The sequence below is a fragment of the Hypanus sabinus genome, chromosome 4 (genome assembly GCF_030144855.1).
Source record: "Hypanus sabinus isolate sHypSab1 chromosome 4, sHypSab1.hap1, whole genome shotgun sequence".
NCBI lineage: Eukaryota > Metazoa > Chordata > Chondrichthyes > Myliobatiformes > Dasyatidae > Hypanus > Hypanus sabinus.
In genome coordinates this window covers 187,564,114-187,582,902 of record NC_082709.1, presented here as the reverse complement: position 1 = coordinate 187,582,902, position 18,789 = coordinate 187,564,114, and the positions used below count along the sequence as shown (strand labels likewise).

The 18,789-nt window shown below is 42.3% G+C and overlaps 1 protein-coding gene across 2 annotated transcripts in view; it reads left to right on the top strand.

The window, feature by feature from the left end:
* The window catches only part of LOC132393577 (stomatin-like), a 53,867-nt gene that overhangs the window by 16,061 nt on the left and 19,017 nt on the right, over window positions 1-18,789 (top strand). The window lies entirely within an intron of this gene.

Below are 18,789 nucleotides of genomic sequence, written 5' to 3'. Positions count from 1 at the left end.
TGCAACGTCGTCCTAGTTTTCCCAAATGTTACCACAATGAATCACTGTTGCAGGAAACTCCATGTTCTAACTCTTCTCTGGATCAATGTTCCTTCTTAATTCCTTATTAAAACTATAAACAGAGCAGCGGAATTGGGCCATTTGGCCCATTGAATCTGCTCTGTCATTCTATGTATTGACACTTGTGTAAAATAATCACCAAGCTGGGTACAAAACTCTTTTGTTGGTTTTGACTTCCAGATAGATTAAAATTAGTTCTAAAAAATAAAATTCCGTTGTTTATTTGAAAGGGGATATTTCCATTACATTGAAGATAACATGTTGCCCTTTGAATGGCTTGTTATATGGAGCATTTGATGGCTCTGGGTCTGTATTCACTGGAATTCAGAAGAATGAACTGTGACCTCATTGAAACCTGTCAAATGGTGAACAACCTGGATGTGGAGAGGATGTCTCCTATGCTGGGAGAGTCTAAGACCAGAGGATACATCCCCAAACGTCCTTTTAGAATGGAGAAGAGGAGGAATTTCTTTAGCCAGAGTGGTGAATTTGTGGAAGTTATTGCCACAGGTGGCTGTGGAGGCTAAGTGATTGGGTATATTTAAGGCAGAACTTGATGGAGTCTGGATTAGTCAGGGCATGAAGGAATACGGGGAGAAGGCAGAAGATTGGTGCAAAGAGGAAAAATGGATTAGCTATGATGAAATATCGGAGTAGATTTGATGGGCCAAATGGCCTAGTTCTGCTCCTTTATCTTCTGGTGTTATTTACTATCTCTCTCAAGCCCATTCTCCTGCCGTCTCTCCATAACCATTGACTGACCATTGACCATAACCTGACTAATCAAGAACTTATCAACCTCGGCCTTAAATAAACTCGATGACTTGCTCTCCACAGCCATCTGTGGCAACGAATTCCACAGATTCACCATTCTCTGGCTAAAGATATTCCTCCTCTGCTCTGTTCTAAAAGGATGTTGTGATTAGTATTATTTAAATTGTATTAATTATTTAGAGATGCAGCATGGTAACAGACCCTTCCAGCCCAACCCAACAAGCCCATGCTGTCCCATTATACCCATACAATCAGTTAGCCTTCTGACCCATCTGTACGTCTTTGGATTGTGTGAGGAAACCAGGACACTCAGAGGAGAACCACACAGTCATAGGGAGAACATACAGTACAGTGCAAAACCACACAGTCATAGGGAGAACATACAGCACAGTCCTAGGCACATATACTGTGTACAGCTAGGGTGCCTAAGACCTTTGTACAGTCCTGTATTTGTCAATATGGATTGGAGAGTGAATTTTTCAATCTAGGGGGAGCAAAGGGTGTTGGGAATGGTGAGGATGGAGTGCCACAGGAGGGGTTGTGGGACAAGTGGCAGAGAAGGAGTGCCAGGGGCATGGAATGGCACAGGTACAGACACACCCGGCCCTGAGACTCCAGGCAAGGTCATTTGATTCCAAACAATTGGTTTATTGATCATTACCGATTATCTGTCTGGTGCTTCCCACTCCCTCCCCTCTCCCCTCCCCTTTTCTTAATCATGATTCCCCTCACCTTGCCCCTTTCCCACTCTCAGTCCACAATAGAGACCCATATCTGAACCAGGTTTATTGTCACTCACATACGTCATGAAATTTGTTTTTCCGCTGCAGCAGTACAATGTAATATATAAAATTACTACAGTACTGAGGAAAACCCTTAGACACCCTTGCCATACAGATGTGCCTAAGACTTTTGCACAATACAGTACAAACTCCTTACAGACAGTGACAGGAATTGAACAGGGGTTGCTGGTGCTGTAATTGTGTTGTGCTAACTGCTACACACCGTGCCACCCCAAATTACAGAACAATATAACATAGTGGAAGCAGATAGAATAGTGACATTTAAAAGGCATTTAGACAAGCGGTGAACATGCTGTGGAAAGAGGAATATAGATCAGCTACAGGCAGATGGGATTAGTTTGAATTGGGCTATCAGCATCATGATGAGTTGAAGGGTCAGATGCTGCGCCATATTTTTCCATAACCTATGAACTCATTGCTACATAAGTCATTCATCTTGAAATCAATTGGTTGTCTGTCTATTGCAGAACAGAATAGTTCTGAGTGTGAAAATGGTGGTGGTTGGGAACATCTTATAGAAATGTTTAAAACTAGTGTTTTGGGCACTTCTGTTACCAATACATTGAAGTGGACAAGCATGTTACACTCATCACTGGGGAAGTCCAGCGGAGACTGTTCTTCCTATGTCAGTTTAGGAATGTAACATCACAGGCCATCTCCTGATGAATTTCACTCACTGAGAGTGTTGTGTCCACCTCAATCACGGTTCAGTTTCCCGCCGCTTCCTCCCTCTCTGATTGCAGCGAGTGGTCCACTCAATGGGGAAGATCATTGGCTGCCAGTACTGTACTGACATTGAAAGACCTGATCATCACCAGAGCAAAGAAAAGAGCTGGAAGAATTACTGCTGACTCCACCCATCCTAGCAGTCACCTATTCACCAAATTGCCATCAGGAAGATGCTACAAGTCCATCACCACCAGGACTTCACATGGTCTCCAAAGTTTCTTTCCTGTAGCTATCCAGCTTCTCAGCAAAACTCACTCAGGTGTAATATCCTGACTGTCTATACATATTATCCGTTGATCGGTCTTTCCTGCTTTCCTTGTTCTGTTGATAATTATTGAGTCTGTTTGTACTTTACATTTATTTAAGTTTTATTTTTGACGTTTGCACATGTGCCCACTTGCTAATTGTTGATTGCTCATGGCTGTTTGCACTATTTTGTAAATTGTTGGTTACTATCGTGTTGTCTGTTATCGTATTGTCCTGTGTTGTATGCTTGGCATCGAACCACAGTCAATTCTGGCACACTTCACACACTGCCAATAAAGTGATTCTGATTCTGATCCTTCTCCCAATGGTTTTGGGGTCCAAAACTAGGTGATATTGTTTTAGCAACACACTCAAAATTCTGGAGGAACTCAGCTGGCCAGACAGCATCTATAGAAAAATGTATAGTCAATGTTTTGGGCCGAGACCCTTCAGCAGGACTGGAGAAAAAAAGATGAGGAGGAGGGGGTGGAGGGGAGAGAGAAACACAAGGTAATGGTTTGATGCACCGTCAATAACTCACTCTGAGACGTAAGGCGAGATATCGGCTTTTATTGACTGAAGAAGGAACCAGCAGTGAGTGACCATCATACTACATCCTGGAGAATGAGGCAGAGAATCAGACCTCGATCGCCTTTATACAGGGGCCTGTGGGAGGAGCCACAGGAGCAGTCAGAAGGGGGCGTGTCCAGACAGGCACATAGTTCACCACATGGTTAAAACTAGGAGGGGGAGGGATGAACTAAAGAAATGGGAGTTGATTGGTGAGAGAGAGAACGGGGAGTCTGATAGGACAGAAGGCCAGGGAAGAAAGAAAAGGGGGAGGAGCACCAGAGGGAGGCAATGAGCAGGCAAGGGGATAAGGTGAGAGAGGGAAAAGGGGATGGGGAATGGTGAGGGGGCGGCCATCACTGGAAGTTCAAGAAATCGATACCTAGATGGAATACAAGATGTTGCTCCTCCATCCTGAGTGTGGCCTCATTGTGAGAGTAGAAGAGACCGTAGGCCGACATATTGGAATAGGAATGGGAAATAGAATTAAAATGAATAGCTTCTGGGAGATCCCACATTCTCAGATGGACTGAGTGTAGGTGCTTGGCAAAATGGTCTCCCAATCTGCCTCAGGTCTCCCTGATATTTTCAGGAAGCCACACTGGGAGCACCGAATACAGCAGATGTCCCCTACAGATTCACAGGTAGACAATGGTAATTGTGGTCAGATAAACTCTTTTACCTCTGGCACCCTGATTTGCAATGTTCTCCAGATTGATGAGCATTTTGATGGAGACACAATATATTTTACTCAAAAACCCACATCCACCTTTCCTTTAGTACAGAATCCAACTTTTCAGCCCATCTAATCTATGCCAACCTGACCTTATACCCATCTATCCACACACAGTCCATAGCCTTCCATGCCTCTCTCAACCAAGTACAGTGCATATAAAAAGTAGTCACCCCCCCCCCCCCGGAGGTTTTTATGTTTTATTGTTTTAAAACCTTGAATAAACAATGGATTTAATTTGGCTTTTTTGACACTGATCAATAGAAAAAGACTCTTTCATGTCAAAGTGAAAACAGCTCTCTAGGAAGTGATCTAAATTAATTACAAATATAAAACTCAAAACACTTCATTTCCTAAGTGTTCACCTCCTTTAATATGACACAACAAATCATCAACTTTGCAGCCGATTGGTTTTAGATGTCACATACTGCATTCAGGAGAATGAGGGGGGAATCTCAGAAACATTCTGAATGTTAAATGGCCTGAACAGATTAGATATGGCTAAGTTATTTCCCATGGTAGGGGAGTCTAGGACAAGAGGGCACGACTTCAGGATTGAAGGACATTCATTTAGGACAGAGATGTGGGGAAATTATTTTAATTAGAGGGTGGTAAATCTGTGGAATTCATTGTCACGAGCGCTTGTAGAGGCCAAGTCATTGGATACATTTAAGGCAGAGTTAGATATGTTCTTGATTAGCTAGGACATCAAAGGGTATGGGGAGAAGGTAGGGAGTGGGGATGTCTGGAAGAATTGGATCAGGCCAAAATTGAATGGCAGAGCAGACTCGATGGGCTGAATGGCCCACTTCTGCTCCTATATCTTATGGTCTTATAATTTGTAAAATGGAGATTTGTTTTTGGAGACCTGTGTGCATTCAAGGTGTTTCAACTGATCGTAGAAAAATACACCTGTATCTGGAAGGTCAACTGCTGTCTCCTATTTTGGCTTTACTGATTGAAATGGGATAATTAAGACCCTAAAACCATAAGACATATGAGCAGAATTAGGCCATTTGGCCCATTGAGTCTGCTCCGCTATTCAATCCTGACTGATCCTTTTTTCTTCTCCTCAGCCCCACTCCCCAACTTTCTCCCCATAACCTTTAATGCCATCCAGTCAAGAGTCTATCAAGCTCAGCCTTAAATACACCCAATGGCCTAGCCTCCAGAGCTGCCTTTGGTAATAAATACCCCAAATTCACCTCCCTCTGGCTAAAGAAATTTCTCCACATCACTGTTTTTAAAAAATGGATGCCCCTCTATTCTGAGGGTATACCCCCTTGTCCAAGATTCCTCCACCATAGGAAACATCTTTTCCTCATCTACCTTGTCTATGCCTTTCACCATTTGAAAGGTTTCAATGAGATCGCCCCCTCATTCTTCTAAGTTCCAGCGAGTACAGACCCAAAGCAATCAAATGTTCCTTGTATGATAGCCCTTTCAGTCTCGGAGTCATCCTTGTGAACTTCCTCTGAACCCTCTCCGTTGCCAGTACATCCTTTGTTAGATGAGAAGCCCAAAACTGTTCACAATACTCAAGGTGAGGCCTCACCAGTGCCTTATAAAGCCTCAGCATCACATCCCTGCTCTTATATTCTAGACCTCTTGAAATGAATGTTAACATTACATTTGCCTTCCTCACCAACGACTCTACCTGCAAGTTTACCTTTAGGGTGCTGTGCAGAAGGACTCCCAAGTCCCTTTGCATCTCAGATTTTTGGATTTTCTCCCTTTTTAGAAAATAGTCTGCACATTTATTTCTACTATCAAAGTGAATGACCATGTATTTTCCAACATTGTATTTCATTTGCCACTTTCTTGCCCATTCTCCTAATCTGTCTAAGTCCTTCTGCAGCCTTCTGTTTCCTTAACACTACCTGCCCCTCCACCAATCTTCATATCATCTGCAAACTTGGCAAAAAACCCATCTATTCCATCATTTAAATCATTTATATACAGCATAAAAAGAAATGGTCCCAACACTGACCTCAGTGGAACACTACTAGTCACTGGTAGCCAACCGGAAAAGGATCCTTTTATTCCCACTCACTGCCTCCTACCTATCAGCCAATGTTCTAACTATGTTAGTAACTTTCCCGTAATACCATGGGTTCTTAATTTGGTAAGCAGCCTTGTGTGGCACCTTGTCAAAGGTCTTTTGAAAGTCCAGATATACAACATCTGCTGTATCCCCTTTGACTATCTTATGTGCAATCTCCTCAAAGAATTCCAACAGGTTTGTCAGGCACGAATTCCCCTTCAAGAAATCATACTGACTTTGTCCTTTCTTGTCCTGTGTTTCCAAGTACTCCATAACCTTATCCTTAACAACTGACGCCAATTTCTTCCCAACCACTAAAGTCAGGCTAACTGGTCTATAATTTCCATTCTGCTGCCTTCCTCCTTTCTTAAACAGTGGTATGACATTTGCAATTTGCACCATGCCAGAGTCCAATGATTTTTGAAAGATCATTACTAATGCCTCCACAATCTCCACTGCTACCTCTTTCAGAACCCTGGGATGCAGTTCATCTGGTCTGGATGACTTAGGTTTTACAGCTTTTTGAGCACCTTTTCTCTTGTAATAGTAACTGCACTCACTTCTCTTTCCTGCACCCTTCAACATCAGGCTCACTGCTAGTGTTTTACACAGTGAAGACCAATGCAAAATACACATTTACTTCATCTGCCATCTCCTTGACCCCTTTTATTATTTCTCCTGCTTCATTTTCTAGCAGTCCTATATCCACTCTCATTGCTTTTTTATTTTTTTACATATTTGAAAAAGTTTTTACTATCCGCTTAAATATTGTTTCCTAGCTTTCTTTCATATTTCACCTTTTTCCTCCTAACAACTCTTTTTGTTGCTCTCTGTAGGGTTTAAAAATCTTCCCAATCCTCTGTCTTCCCACTAATTTTTGCCTTCTTTTATGCCCTCATTTTGTTTTTACATTAGCTTCAAATTCCCTTGTCACCCACAGTTATACTATTTTGCCATTTGAATATTTATTTGTTTTTGGAATACATCTATCCTGCACCTGCCTCGTTTTTCCCACAAATTCACACCATTGCTGCTAATGCTGTCATCCCTGCCAGCATCTCCTTCCAGTTTACTTTGGCCAACTCCTCTCTCATACCACTGTAATTTCCTTTACTCCACTGAAATACTGCTATATCAGACCTTTTTTCTCCCTATCAAATTTCAAGTTGAACTCAGCCGTAGTGTGATCACTGCATCCTAAGGGTTCTTTTGCTTTAAGCTCCTTAATCACCTCCAGTCTATTACATAACACCCAATCAGAACAGCTGATCCCCAAGTTGGCTCAATGACAAACTGCCCTAAAAAGCCATCTGTTGGCATTCAACAAACTCTCTCTCTTGAGGTTAATTTCCAATCTGATTTTCCCAATTGACCTGCATGTTGAAATCTCCCATGACTATCATGACATTGCCCTTTTGACACACCTTTTCTACTTCCTGTTATAATCTGTGGTCTACATCCTGGTTACTGTTTGGAGGCCTGTATATAAATGCCATCAGGATCCTGTTACCCTTGCAGTTTCTTAACTCAACCCACAAGGCCTTACAGTTGCAGAAGTTGACATTGATTTTAACATACTGGATTAATTGATGGAGCAGAGAAAAGATCAACTGATTAAAAGAGTGTTGGAAGACTGTTGGAAACATCACAAGAAGAGTGTTTTTAGTTTTGGATGGCTGGGTTTTTATCAGTATGGGTTTGCAGGATTATGCAATGAGTCCCACTGTAGCTTTTTTGGTAACTCCAACTTGCTTTTTCCAATGGCTTTAGTTGATCTTTGGTTGCATGATTTAATGAAATCCAAGGATCCTGATATGCCCGAGAGTCTGTTGGTTCATTAATATGTTAACCATTTTTACTAATGGATCTAAAGATAATTTAACTGGGAATGTTGGTGTGGCTGTCTTTCAGGTAGCAATAAAGAAATGTCTTACAAATCATTTATTAATATATTCAGCAGAATTGGTTGCCATCATTTTGGGTTTACTGCGAGTGGACGGAATTTGTCCTTGCAAAGTTGTAGTCTGTCCAGATTCTTTTTTGGTTTTGGCTCGTTTTAAAACAGGTCATTCTAGCAGTAGGTCAGATTTACTGCTGGAAGCTCTTCAAACTTTATTTTATATTCAAAGTATTGATTTACTTGTCTATTTCTCAAGTAGACATGTAAATTGGTGTCTGCACATGGAGGTGTTGAGGGGAATGAGGGGGTTGATTGCTTGACCAAAGAAGCTGTAGAAAGTGCAGCTATGGATATCGATCTTTCACTTAGCAAATCAGAAGCTAAGGGGTTGGTGAGACTAAGTATTAAGGGATTATGCCAAGACTTGTGGGATAATGGGCTTAAGGGCATATTTTGTACTTTTACAAAATACACAAATCTGGTGGATTGATGGAGAAGGGGGTAAAACAAGAAGAGAAGGAATTATATTGACTAGACTGAGAATTGGGCATATTATGCTTAATTATTCCTTGTATCTTGTTGGAACACATCACTCTGAGGTGTATAGGTTTTGCCATCATTATGAAATACTTGAACAGTGAAGCATATAAGGTTGAAAGAAAACAAATGCAGACTACACTACTATCTTTGGGGTTGATAGTTACATTTTAAAACTTTACTAAGTTATGGATGTGACTTTAATTCACAATATTGTCTTTCATTATTTACAATCTATAGGGCTCTTTGGGGTAATTTAGTTTTCATTTGATAAAGAACTAGTAGGGGTTTTATTTCCCAACTCTCTGCACCAACTCTAGTCCAGTTGGTGGCAGTAGTGCACCTTTAAGTTCGATTGCCAACTGCCATTAAAAGGCAGAAGAAGAAGAAGAAGATCATCCAACTGCTGGTGAGTCAGTATCCTGGCAAAAACTACACCATGAAGACAAAAGAACACTCCAAGCATCTCCGCAAAAAAGTTATTGTAAAGCCCAAGTCAGGAGATGGATGCAAGAAAATTTCCAAGTCACTGAATATCCCTTGGAGTACAGTTAAGTCAATCATCAAGAAATGGAAAGAATATGGCACAGCTGTAATACCTGCCCAGAGTAGGCTGTCCTTAAAATTGACTCACAGTGAAAGAAAGGGACTCGTGAGGGAGGCCACCAGAGAACTATGACAACTCTTGAGGAGCTACAAGCTTTAGTGGCTGAGACAACAACTGTTGCCAGGTGCTTCACCAGTTATAGCTTTTTGGAAAAGTGGCAAAAACAAAGCCACTGTTGAAAAAAAAATCACATGAAATCTCAGCTAGAGTTTGCCAGAAGGCATGTGGGAGACTCTGAACTCATCTGGAAGAAGGTCCTATAGTCTGATGAAACCAAAATTGAGCACTTTGGACATCAGAGTAAACCCTATGTTTGGCGAAAGACAAACACTGCACGTGATCAAAAACACCCCATCCCTACCGTGAAGCATTGTGGTGACTGCATCGTGCTGTGGGATGCTTCACTGCAGCAGGCCCTGGGAGGCTTGTGAAGGTAGAGGGTAAAATGAATGCAGCAAAATGCTGCAGAAAAGCCTGATGCATTCTGCAAGAGAACTACAACTTGGGAGAAGATTTGTTTTCCAGCAAAACAATGACCCCTAACATAAAGCCAAAGCTACACAGGAATGGCTTAAAGACAACAAAGCTTAAGTCCTGGAGTGGCCAAGACTGAGTCCAGACCTCAATCCAATTGAGAATTTGTGGCTGGACTTGAAAAGGGCTGTTCAGTTATGATCCCCATGCAACCTGACACAGCTTGAGCAGTTTTGTAAAGAAGAATGGTGAAAAATTGCGGTGTCTAGTTGTGAAAAGTCTATAGAGACCTATCCATACAGACTCAAGGCTGTAATTACTGCGAAAGGTGCATCTACTAAATACTGACTCGAAGGGGCTGAGTGATTAAGCAATCAGTTATTTTATGTTTAATAATTGTAATAAATTTAGACCAACTTGTATAAATTTGTTTTTATTTTGGCTCTGTTGATCAGTGTCAAAAAGCCAAATTAAATCCACTGTGATTCAGTGTTGTAAAACAATAAAACATGGAAGCTTCCAAGGGCGGTGAATACTTCTGATAGGCACTGTATGTATCCAAGGATACTGCAGATGCTGGAAATCCAGAGTAACGCACACAAAACACTGGAGGAACTCGAACTGGAATTGAATTGAATTGACTTTATTACTTACATCCTTCATATACAAGAGTAAAAATCTTTACATTACGTCTCCATCTAAATGTGCAATGCGCAATTTATAGTAATTTATAATAAACACTATGTACAACAGGACAGTCAATATAATGTAGAAATACAGTTGCATCAGCATGAATTAATCAGTCTGATGGCCTGGTGGAAGAAGCTGTCCCGGAGCCAGTTGGTCCTGGCTTTTATGCTGCAGTACTGTATGCTAGATGATAGCAGCTGGAACAGTTTGTGGTTAGGATGAATCGGGTCTCCAATGATCCTTCAGGTCCTTTTTATACACCTGTCTTTGTAAATGCCCTGAATAGTGGGAAGTTCACATCTACAGATGTGCTGGGCTGTCTGCACCACTCTCTGCAGAGTCCTTCTATTGAGGGAAGTACAGGCAGTGATGTAGCCAGTTAGGATGTTCTGATTTGCACCCCTGTAGAAAGTTCTACAGGAACTTTCAGTATAGGAAATCATCCTCTGCACATACTTAAGGAGGGAAATCAAGTGTTTAAGCTCAGGGAACTGTGGACACTACAGATCATGGTTCAGAACATGCTGTGTTTGAACACACTCTGGCAGATACCTGCCACAACGTGGCATCACCTCCCCCCACCCCACTGACAGCCCTCTAAACTTCCCTAGAGTCACCTTAAAATGATGTCCCATTGTATTAGCAATTTTTGCTCTGGGTAAAAGGTGTTGGCTGTCTGCTCTATCTGTGCCTCTTATCTTGTACATCTTTATCAAGTCACCTCTCATTGTCCTTCATTTCAAAAAGAAAAACTGTAGCTTGCTGAACCTCTCCTCATAAGATACGTTTCTAATCTGGGCAGAATCCTGGTACAGCTCCTCTGCATCCCCTCATAAACTTCCGCATCCTGCCTATAATATTCTTCCCACATTCCCATCATATTCCCACAGATCTTACCATTATTCGTAATTTGAGAGCCAATCTATACCTAGGTTACTGTTGGATTCTGACGTTCTTGATTCAAGGTTCTTTTTGAAAAGAGACATCGAACTTGTTGCTTCACGGTTGTTTTATTAAGAGTGGATAAAACAGAGGGATGTTGAAACAGTGATAGGAGTTGAAGAAAATAGAAACTAAAGATGGTGCCTAGCACAAATCAGCTGTTTTTTTTTTACCCAAATAAAACAAAACTCCATTCAAATCTGTATATAAGAGACAACCAATTAGAAAGTACTTACTTGAATACTGCAGTACCAAGTCACCAAGTTAAGCAATGAGAAAACAATTATTCAAGTAATGCAGAACAAAGAAACTTCCAAAGTTTTCCAGAATTATACTTTGTATACTTTGCAAAGGCATATTAAGCTGTTGGGTGGCGAGGTGGAGATATATCTTTATCAAAGGAGGGATAAGGCGCTTCTTCCCTTCGCGAGCCTCTAGTCACCTTTGTGCAAGGTGTAGCACCTGCTTAGCCCCCGATCAGGGTCACATGGGAACAGGTGATGGATATCTCAAGTCCTGGTTATGTGACGACTGCTGATGCCGGGCAGACAATCTCTGAAGAGTATTGACAATGGCTGAGGTCACCCATCTTGTAAAGACACTGCCCAGAAAAAGGCAATCACAAACCAGTGCTGCAGAAACAATTGCCAAGAATAATGATGGTCATGGAAAAACCATGATCATCCATGTGATATATTACATGGCACATAATGATGATGAAGATGATGTATATAAGAGCTACTTATAATACAAGCAGATAATTAGTTATTAAACTGCAAAGAAAATAATTAACCAGCCTAATAAGAACATAAGAACATAAGAGATAGGAGAAGGAGTAGGCCAATCAGCCCCTCAAGCCTGCTCCGCCATTCAACACGATCATGGCTGATCCAATCTTAACTCTAGTTTTCTCCGAATCCCACAAAGCAACAGTGCCAACCAACAGGGCACCATGCCGCCCATTTTATTTTATTATTCATCCCGCCCAAACCCATGTGATCACCTGGGGGAAAAAAAAAACGATTTGCCAATTGAGGAGAAAAAATCTGGGAAATTCCTCTCCGACCCATCCAGGCTATCGAAAACTGGTCCAGGAGATCACATGGCTGATCTAAACCTAGCCTCATGTCCACTTACCTGCTCGCTCACCGTATCCCCTAATGCCATTTTTATCCAGGAAAATGTCTATCTCCGTTTTGAATTTATTGAGTGTAGTAGCTTCCACAGCTCTCTGGGGCAGTAAATTCCACAGCCCCACTACCCTCTGAGTGAAGAAATTTCTCCTCATCTCAGTCCTGGAACAGCATCCCCTTATTTTAAGATTATGCCCCCTAGTCCTAGTTTCACCCATCGTTGGGAACATTCTCCCCACATCCACCTGATCAAGCCCCTTCACAATCTTATATGTTTCAATAAGATCGCCTCTCATTCTTCAGAACCCCAATGAGTAGAGTCCCAGTCTACTCAACCTCTCATCATACATCAACCCAACCATCCCCGGAATTAACCTAGAGAACTGCCTCGAGAGCCAGTATGTCCTTTCTTAAATATGGACACCAGAACTGCACTCCAGGTGTGGTCTCACCAATACCCGGTACAACTGCAGTAAGACCTCCCTGTTCTTGTACTCCATTCCCCTAGCAATAAAAGCCAGCATTCCATTGGCCTTCTTGACCTCCTGCTGCGCTTGCATATTAATTTTTTGTGTTTCCTGCACCAGGACCCCCAGATCCCTTTGCACAGAAGCACTTTCCAGTTTCTCCCCGTTTAGATAATAACTTGCTCTATTATTTTTCCTGCCAAAGTGCAAGACCTCACACTTGTCAGTATTATATTTCATCTGCCAAATGTCTGCCCAATCACTCAGCCTATCTATGTCCCCCTGCAGGATTTCAATGTCCTCCGCACTCACTACACTCCCTCCCATCTTTCTGTCATCAGCAAACTTCGATACGTTGCACTTAGTCCCTTTCTCCAAATCATTAAAATAGATTGTAAAGAGTTGAGGTCTCAACACCGACCCCTGCAGAACACCACTAGTCACCAACTGCCAGTCTGAGAATAAACCATTTATCCCAACTCTCTGTTTTCTGTTAGAAAGCCAGTCCTCCACCCATGCCAGAATATTATCCCCAATCCCATGATTTTTTACTTTAAATAATGGCACCTTGTCAAATACCTTTTGGAAGTCCAAATACACCACATCCACTGGTTCCCCTTTATCTACCCTATATGTTATGTCCTCAAAGAACTCCAATCAATTTGTCAAACATGACTTCCCTTTTGTAAAGCCATGCTGACTTTGTCCTATTAAGCTACGTTAAGCTAAGCAATTGTCCAATTGCGTCTCAGATCGGAGTTCTGAGAGGCGGGACTGTGCAGGCGCGTGAAGGAGGCCCGGGAAGGAGGGAAGATATAAAAAGAATGCAGCCTTAAGAAGTGGGCATCTTCGTTTGCGGGCAGCGGAGTGCGCCGGGAACAAAGTACCATCCACTGGGCTTGGGCTCAGGGGGCTTAGGCGGAAGAGGGCACAGTAGGCTAATCTTTTAGTTCTTGTTATTTTCAGTTATTTGGGAAGTATGAGTGTGAGGGCAGCTTGTTGTTCTCGGTGTCGGATGTGGGAGGTCCTGGAGTCTCCGAGCCTCCCGGACGTCCACATCTGCGCCAGGTGCGCCGAACTGCAGCTCCTGAAGGACTGAGTTAGGGAACTGGAGCTGCAGCTCGATGACCTTCGCCTGGTCAGGGAGAGTGAGGAGGTGATTGAGAGGAGTTACAGGCTGGTGGTCACTCCGGAGCCATGGGAGGCAGATAGGTGGGTCACGGTCAGGAAGGGGAAGAGGCAGGTACTAGAGAGTACCCCAGTGGCTGTACCCCTTGACAATAAGTACTCATGTTTGAGTACTGCTGGGGGGGACAGCCTACCTGGTGGAAGTGACAGTGGCCGGGCCTCCAGCACAGAGGACGGCCCTGTAGCTCAGAAGGGTAGGGATAGAAGAAAAAGGACCATAGTAATAGGGGACTTGATAGTCAGGGGCTCAGACAGGCGGTTCTGTGGAGGGGATCGGGAGTCCCGGATGGTAATTTGCCTCCCTGGTGCCAGGGTTCGGGACGTTTCTGATTGCGTCCAAGATACCCTGAAGTGGGAGGGTGAGGAGCCAGAGGTCGTGGTACATGTAGGTACCAATGACATAGGTAGGAAAGGGGAAGAGGTCCTGAAACGAGAGTATAGGGAGTTAGGAAGGCAGTTAAGAAGAAGGACCGCAAAGGTAGTAATCTCAGGATTACTGCCTGTGCCATGCAACAGTGAGAGTAGAAATGGAATTAGGTGGAGGATAAATGCGTGGCTGTGGGATTGGAGCAGGGGGCAGGGATTCAAGTTTCTGGATCATTGGGACCTCTTCTGGGGTAGGCGTGACCTGTTCAAGAAGGACGGGTTACACTTGAATCCTGGAGGGACCAATATCCTAGCGGAGAGGTTTGCTAGGGCTACAGGGCAGACTTTAAACTAGTAAGATGGGGGGGGGGGCAGGAATCAATTTGAGGAAACTATGGGAGAGGAGGTTAGTTCACCAGTAGAGCAAGTAAAGAGACAGTGTGTGAGGGAGGAAAGGCAGGTGATGGAGAAGGGATGCGCTCAGCCCGAAGATGTAGGGGAGAAGAAAGAAAAGGATAATAAATTTGAATGCATTGTTAGGGATGAAAAGAGAGGAGGAGGTGGAGAGTATCTTAAATGTATCTATTTTAATGCTAGGAGCATTGTAAGAAAGGTGGATGAGCTTAAAGCGTGGATTGATACCTGGAATTATGATGTTGTAGCTATTAGTGAAACATGGTTGCAGGAAGGGTGTGATTGGCAACTAAATATTCCTGGATTTAGTTGCTTCAGGTGTGATAGAGTAGGAGGGGCCAGAGGAGGAGTTGTTGCATTGCTTGTCCGAGAAAATCTTATGGCGGTGCTTTGGAAGGATAGATTAGAGAGCTCCTCTAGGGAGGCTATTTGGGTGGAATTGAGGAATGGGAAGGGTGTAGTAACACTGATAGGAGTGTATTATAGGCCACCTAATGGGGAGCGTGAGTTGGAAGAGCAAATGTGTAAGGAGATAGCAGATATTTGTAGTAAACACAAGGTGGTGATTGTGGGAGATTTTAATTTTCCACACATAGACTGGGAAGCTCATTCTGTAAAAGGGCTGGATGGTTTAGAGTTTGTGAAATGTGTGCAGGATAGTTTTTTGCAACAGTACATAGAAGTACCAACTAGAGATGGGGCAGTGTTGGATCTTCTGTTAGGGAATGCGATAGGTCAGCTGACAGATGTATGTGTTGGGGAGCACTTCGGGTCCAGTGATCACAATAGCATTAGCTTCAATATAATTATGGAGAAGGACAGGACAGGACCTAGAGTTGAGGTTTTTGATTGGAGAAAGGCTAACTTTGAGGAGATGCGATGGGATTTAGAGAGAGTGGATTGGGTCAAGTTGTTTTATGGGAAGGATGTAATAGAGAAATGGAGGTCATTTAAGGGTGAAATTATGAGGGTACAGAATCTTTATGTTCCTGTTAGGTTGAAAGGGAAGGTTAAAGGTTTGAAACCACCATGGTTTTCAAGGGATATTAGAAACTTGGTTCGGAAAAAGACGGATGTCTACAATAGATATAGGCAGCATGGAGTAAAGGAATTGCTTGAGGAATATAAAGAATGTGAAAGGAATCTTAAGAAAGAGATTAGAAAAGCTAAAAGAAGATACAAGGTTGGTTTGGCAAATAAGGTGAAAGTAAATCCGAAAGGTTTCTACAGTTATATTAAAAGCAAGAGGATAGTGAGGGATAAAATTGGCCCCTTAGAGAATTAGAGTGGTCAGCTATGTGTGGAGCCGAGGTAGATGGAAGAGATTTTGAATGATTTCTTCTCTTCTGTATTCACTAAGGAGAAGGATATTGAATTGTGTAAGGTGTGGGAAACAAGTAAGGAAGTTATGGAACCTATGACAATTAAAGACGTGGAAGTACTGGCGCTTTTAAGAAATTTAAAAGCGGATAAATCTCCGGGTCCTGACAAGATATTCCCCAGGACCTTGAGGGAAGTTTGTGTAGAAATAGCAGGAGCTCTGACGGAGATCTTTAAGATGTCATTAGAAACTGGGATTGTGCCGGAATATTGGCGTATTGCTCATGTGGTTCCATTGTTTAAAAAGGGTTCTAGAAGTAAGGCTAGCAATTATAGACCTGTCAGTTTGACATCAGTGGTGGGTAAATTAATGGAAAGTATTCTTAGAGATAGTATTAATAATTATCTGGATAGACAGGATCTGATTAGGAGTAGCCAGCATGGATTTGTGCGTGTAAGGTCATGTTTGACAAACCTTATTGAATTTTTTGAAGAAGTTACAAGGAATGTTGATGAGGGTAAGGCAGTGGATGTAGTCTATATGGACTTCAGCAAAGCCTTAGAAAAAGTTCCACATGGAAGGTTAGTTAAGAAAGTTCAGTCGTTAGGTATTAATGCTGGAGTAATAAAATGGATTCAACAGTGGCTAGATGGGAGATGCCAGAGAGTAGTGGTGGATAATTGTTTATCGGGATGGAGGCCAGTGACTAGCGGGGTGCCTCAGGGATCTGTTTTGGGCCCAATGTTGTTTGTAATATACATAAATGATCTGGATGATGGGGTGGTAAATTGGATTAATAAGTATGCCAATGATACTAAGGTAGGAGGTGTTGTGGATAATGAGGTGGGTTTTCAAAGCTTGCAGGGAGATTTATGCCGGTTAGAAGAATGGGCTGAACGTTGGCAGATGGAGTTTAATGCTGAGAAGTGTGAGGTTCTACATTTTGGCAGGAATAATCCAAATAGAACATACAGGGTAAATGGTAGGGCATTGAGGAATGCAGTGGAACAGAGAGATCTAGGAATAACAGTGCATAGTTCCCTGAAGGTGGAGTCTCATGTAGATAGGGTGGCGAAGAAGGCTTTTGGAACGCTGGCCTTTATAAATCAAAACATTGAGTACAGAAGTTGGGATGTAATGTTAAAATTGTACAAGGCATTGGTAAGGCCAAATTTGGAATATTGTGTACAGTTCTGGTCACCGAATTATAGGAAAGATATCAATAAATTAGAGAGAGTGCAGAGACGATTTACTAGGATGTTACCTGGGTTTCAGCACTTAAGTTACAAAGAAAGGTTGAACAAGTTAGGTCTCTATTCATTGGAGTGTAGAAGGTTGAGGGGGGATTTGATCGAGGTATTTAAAATTTTGAGAGGGATAGATAGAGTTGAGGTGAATAGGCTGTTTCCATTGAGAATAGGGGAGATTCAAACGAGAGGACATGATTTGAGAGTTAGGGGGCAGAAGTTTAAGGGAAATACGAGGGGGTATTTCTTTACTCAGAGAGTGATAAGTGTGTGGAATGAGCTTCCTGTAGAAGTAGTAGAGGCCAGTTCAGTTGTGTCATTTAAGGTAAAATTGGATAGGTATATGGACAGGAAAGGAGTGGAGGGTTATGGGCTGAGTGCGGGTAGGTGGGACTAGGTGAGATTAAGAGTTCGGCACGGACTAGGAGGGCTGAGATGGCCTGTTTCCGTGCTGTGATTGTTATATGGTTATATGTTATATGGTTATCCAAATGCCCTGTTACTGTTTCCTTAATTATCGATTCCAACATTTTGCCAACCACAGATGTTAGGATAACTGGCCTATAATTCCCAGCCTTCTGTCTATTGCCCTTTTTAAATAAAGGAGTTACATTAGCATTTTTCCAATCTGCCGGGACCATTGCCGAGTCCAGCGAGTTTTGAAAAATTATCACTAATGCATTCACAATCCCGACCGCCACTTCCCTTAAGACCCTAGGATGCAAGCCATCCGGTCCAGGGGATTTATCCACCTTCAGTCCCATTAATTTATCAAGTACCATTTCCTTGGTGATTTGAATTGTAGTTAGCTTCTCTCCCCCAAGAGCCCCCTGTTTATCCAGTGTTGGGATATTTTGAGTGTTCTCTACTGTAAAAACTGATACAAAATATTTGTTCAGCGTTTCCGCCATCTCCATGTCCCCTACCATTAATTTCCCGGTCTCATCTTCTAGGGGACCAACATTTACTTTAGCCACCCTTTTTCTTTTTATGTAACTACAAAAACTCTTACTATCTGCTTTTATGTTTTTCGCCAATTTACTTTCATAATCTATCTTCCCCTTCTTAATCAATCTTTTTGTTATTTGCTGCTGATCTTTAAAAGCTTCTCGATCTTCAATCTTCCCACTAGATTTAGCTACCTTATCTAACTTTCTTTTTAGTCATATACTTTGCTTTATTTCTTTACTTAGCCACGGATAACTATTTTTTCTTTTACACCCTTTTTTCTTCAGTGGAATATATTTTTCTTGTTAATTGTAAAGTAACTCCTTAAATATACACCACTGATCAAGTACCGATCTACCCTTTAATCTATTTTCCCAATCCATCTTAAGCAATTCCGCTCTCATAGTCTTCTTTATTTAAGCTCAGTACGCTTGTTTGAGATCCAACCATCTCGTCCTCTAATTGAATATGGAATTCGACCATGTTATGGTCACTCATTCCAAGGGGATCCTTTACTAGGACATTTTTTATTAGTCCTGTCTCATTACACAGGACCAGATCTAAGACTGCTTGCCCCCTTGTATGTATTGTATTGT